General features: G+C 44.6%; 1 pseudogene; it reads right to left on the bottom strand.

The window, feature by feature from the left end:
• Positions 1 to 935: 935 nt before the first annotated feature.
• LOC136462342 (pentatricopeptide repeat-containing protein At5g65560-like) lies at positions 936 to 4568 on the bottom strand (annotated as a pseudogene).
• Between the last annotated feature and the right edge of the window lie 55 nt (positions 4569 to 4623).

The raw sequence follows: 4623 nt of genomic DNA, 5'->3' as shown, positions 1-4623 counted from the left end.
CCTGTTGCTGAGTGAGTATCGAGGGCTAGTGGCGATCGACCCGGCAATGCAGTTGTCATGTAGGCCGGCTGGACGTCGGAGGCGTTGCAATCAGGAATCAGCACACGGTGACTTGGCAGGAAGCTCTAGCTTCTTTCTTCTTGGATAAGGCAACAAAAAAAAAAGGAAGATTTTGGAGGCCTTGCGTTGGGTTCTCTCCGCACATGGACGACTAGGGCCCGTATGTCTAGTCTTGAGAATTTCTCTGTTTATGCTAGCCTAGATGTGTGAAAGGACGTACCGCCATACCCGATAGTTCTAGATGTTGCCTAGCTAGAGGGAGATTGAATACGTGTCTTCTCCTCTGAAATCATAAAACTCGTACCAGAAGAATTAGACGTTAGAAGTTCCGACTTAACACCCAAAGTGTCGACCAAGACCGGGAACTTTCAAGTCCACTTGGATTGTCCGACTACAAAAAGGCATGCCTGAGCAAATTCTAGCTCAAATGAAATGCTACTGCATGTTTTGGATGAGGTTTGTAAACTTTTCAGTGGAACACTGTAATCAGATGCATGAGCAAGTAGATTAGGCAACTATGATAAAAACTTCATTGAGTTTAAGAGCAGTCAAATCAAAGAGGGAGGACATAAGGGTTGCTTCCCTAAATTCAGATTCAGGAAGAATCCTACGTCTCTGTTGAGAGACTCGTGAATATATTAGGCCTCTTTCGAATCTAGACCTCACCAAGGAATCATAAAAGGTCAGTCGGGCTTGCTCTTGATTTCTTCCGTCGTGGAGGTGAAATTCACTAATGGCTACTTCCACTCTTCCAGCATATAGACTTATTATAATAGGAAATCCGGTCATAAATATTAACCAAAAGACAACAAGTGTACACATGATTGAAATATATAAGATCAGCCATTTACTCTTACACCCATTATATGCCTTATTAAACCAAATGACCAATTAGTATTTATTCTCTCTCACAAATTATGTACCCAGTTGCACAAATCATCCTATATTGCTCTTAGGATTGAACAAGAAGAAAAGAGTAAGAATGCTTCCCCACAAAACTGTACAAGCCGAAGACGCCCCATTGGCTCTCTTGTTATCCTGATGCTCTACACAAAACTGATAGCCTTTCTTTATATAAAAAAGCACAGCTACAAACTCTTTTTCCTAAACCGTGCAATGCATGTGTCCATCTACAAATCTCTCAGACTGAGTGTATGATGCGCAGATAGCAAGCCCCTCACATTTTTTTTTCTAAATTGAACCTGCAAAATGGTTCGATTAACACATGGTACTTAGATAAGGGGTGTTCTGAAACCATAAAGATCCTCTACCAATCTTTTTTTTTTTTGACAAAATTTCTTAGAAAGTGAAAACCTGATATGCGCTTGTGGCTCCAGCAGAATGCATAAATAAACAGTCAGAAGTCCCATGTTCAGCTTCTCAGGCCAGTCAGCAGCACCATTCTACAGAACTCCAACGATGCACAGTTCTAGAAAAAATAAACATAATTCCAGATTGATGATTGTGATTCCATAGACAAATATATTCTTCGCAGTTTAAATTCAAAATAAAGTTAATAGCTAAGTTTATATAACTAACGCTTTGACTAAAAAAAATTGTACCATACGGACAAAAAGAGCACAAAGAGTGGTCTGGAAAGCTCATGAAACATGTGTCAAGAAGTTATGTTGTTTTTTAAAGAAATGTCAGAATCCATGCACCATTACTGGACTATTTCTCCATGGTCCTGGACCTTTACTTTCATATTGCTTAGTCAACATATATTAAATGTTACTTGAGGTCATATGTGGAACAAAACGAATTTGATATCATATATCTACTTCAAAAGCTTTCAGCAGGGCATTATAAACACACAATGAGACGTCACAACACTACAACATAAAGAGTCAAATAATTACCTTTGAGGGCATGAACACAGTGTGACTGTGCATCAAAAAATCCATGATCTATGCGATTCTGGCGTGCATTGCTTGACACAGGCTGTGCTTGAAAAAACAAGCACCTGATGAGCACAGATTGACTGATGGAGAGTTTGCTGTGAGCTCTGAATGTTTTAGTTGACATTGACAACCTATTCCCTGGTGGACAATTCCTCTGTCAGCATTGCATACGTTTCATCGCTTGGTTTGCATTTCATCTGTTCTAATATGGGTATCATGTCATGGCACATATCTGGATGACCCTTTCTTATCAAGCCATCAATTATAACTTTCCATACAATTTCATGGGTACTGTACTCTTTCCATCTCAAACCTCTGAATATTTCTTTAGCTCTATCTGCTTGTCCTTCAGCAGTAAGCCCAGAAAGCAGTTGCTGGTAAGATATTAAGTTTGGTAAAAAACCATGTCCAATCATGGAGCAAAGCAATGCCCAAGCATCAGGATATATCCTCAATTTACAAAAGCAATTAATAAGAGCAGTGTATATATCTTCATTCAGAGGTAGATTATCTTCTTTCATACAAGAAACCAAGGAAGTCACCTCATCCAATCTTCTATCTTCAGAAAACCCCTCCAGGATGGCCAAATAAGCTCTTGCACTAGAAGGAACGCTGTTCTTCTTCATTAGCTCAAATAATTCAAAGACATCAGCAAGCTCTATAGTCTTCCACACAGAAGTTGTTTTCAAAGGTACGTGTTCTGCTAGCCTCCTCTGTAAAAGATGTCTAAGCAAGATAAAAAAAGGTAAAATGATTTGGCATAGAAGCAACACCCATCATGTGCTTCAAGATTGTAACTGCATGATCTGTCTGCCCGATACTTGTATGACCATCAATCAAAGTGTTATATGCCATTGCATCTACAATGATCCCACCTTTTTTCATCTCCATCACAACATTTTCTGCTTCATCAAGCCTGCCTTCATTGCAGTATGCACGCACAGAAGTAGTATAAGTGACAACATCAGGACTGCACCCCAGTGACACCATTTGCCCCCAAATTCTTGTGGCTAATCCATAGTTCATCTCCTTGAAAAGTCTGTCAATTACAATTGTATAATTAACAGTCGAAGGCTTGACATCCTTTTGTAGCATCTCATCTATAAAGGATAATCCTGCTTGTGATCCCTTCGTCTTGCATAGATTTTCAATGAATGGACTATATGTATAGGTATCGGGTGCACAACCTGCTGAAACCATCTTTTCCAAAAATGTGCAAGCAACATCGAATTTACCAGCTTTGCATAAACCATTTATCACCGTATTGAATGTCACAGAATTAGGTTTTATGCCTCTATATTCTAGGCCATCAAAAAGAGAGAAAGCTTCATCAACTTTCCCAGTCTTACAAAGAGCATCAATCAACACATTGTAAGTGTAATGATCAGCAGCTAAACCATTTCCTTGCATCAAACGGAGTAATCTGAAAGCGCTCTCTATATGCCCATCAATGCATTGGCCTCGAATCAACAAATTGTATGTCACAACATCTGGCTCTATTCCACATTCTCTCATCTGGTCCAACAAAGCCATTGCTTTGTACACTTTCCCAACATTACAGAAACCTTGCACCATTGCATTGTATGTCCAGACATTTGGTTCACACCCTTTCAACTTCATGGATTCAAACACCCTCAATGCATCACTCATCCTCGCCTCCCTGCTGTACGCATTCATGACAGCGGTGCATGTTACAACACAAGGCACCAACCCATTGTCAAACATCTCATTCAGCATTTTCTCAGCCTCTTCAGCCTTCCGTTCCCTACACCATAAATCGACCAGTGCTGCATAGGCACTGGTGGTTGGCCTCCATCCCAGCTCCTTCATCTTCTGCAGCATACATAGACCCTCCTCCCCTCTCCGGGCATCACACAGCCCCTTTACCAAGGCCGCGTGCGTGTACATGTCTGGTTGCTCCATCTCCCTGAACAACTCCAGTGCCTCATCAATCCTCCCTGACTCACAAAATCCTTCGATTAGAGCCGTGTAAGCGACTGCATCTTGTGAGAACCCTCTCAACGGCATTTTGTCATACAGGTCTTGGGCTACTTCCAGCTGCTGCGTGCAGCAGTAACCCAATATCAGGGAATTGAACGTGAAGGCGTCGGGGCGCCAACCGGAGCGGACCATGAGGCTGAGGTACCGTTGGGCGTAGCGGAGATCGGCGCGGCGGTAGAGGGCACGGATGAGTGCATTGTAGGTAGCACCCGTAGGTGCAGGCGGGGCGCGGTGGTACATGTGGGCGAATAGCCGGACCATCAGCGGCGTCAGCGCGTAGCGGGAGAAGTGGGCGGAGCGTCGGTGGGGAGAGGGCGTGGAGGCGGAGCACGACCGGGAGTGAGATGTCGAGGAGGTGGCGGGACGGCGCGGCGGCGCGGGCGACTGCGGCCGCGAGGCGGAGCGGGAGCGGAACGAGGAGTGTGCGAGGTAGGGACGGCGCGAGGAGGGCAGGGAGCTGCGGGAGCGAGGGGTGGAAGCGCCAGTCCGGCGAGGAGAGCACCCCGGCGAGATGCGCGATGAGCGCGGCGGGGGACGGCGAGGGCGGAGGGGATGCCATGGGGTGGAGGCGTTGCGGGGAATGCGGGAGATGGATGAGCTGGTGGCGGCGGCGGTGACGACCAGGGGTCCGTTTGCACGTCAGGAACTAGAGACGGGACCA

This window comes from Miscanthus floridulus, chromosome 7 (genome assembly GCF_019320115.1).
Source record: "Miscanthus floridulus cultivar M001 chromosome 7, ASM1932011v1, whole genome shotgun sequence".
NCBI classification, from domain to species: Eukaryota; Viridiplantae; Streptophyta; class Magnoliopsida; order Poales; family Poaceae; genus Miscanthus; species Miscanthus floridulus.
This window is presented reverse-complemented; position numbering and strand designations above follow the sequence as displayed.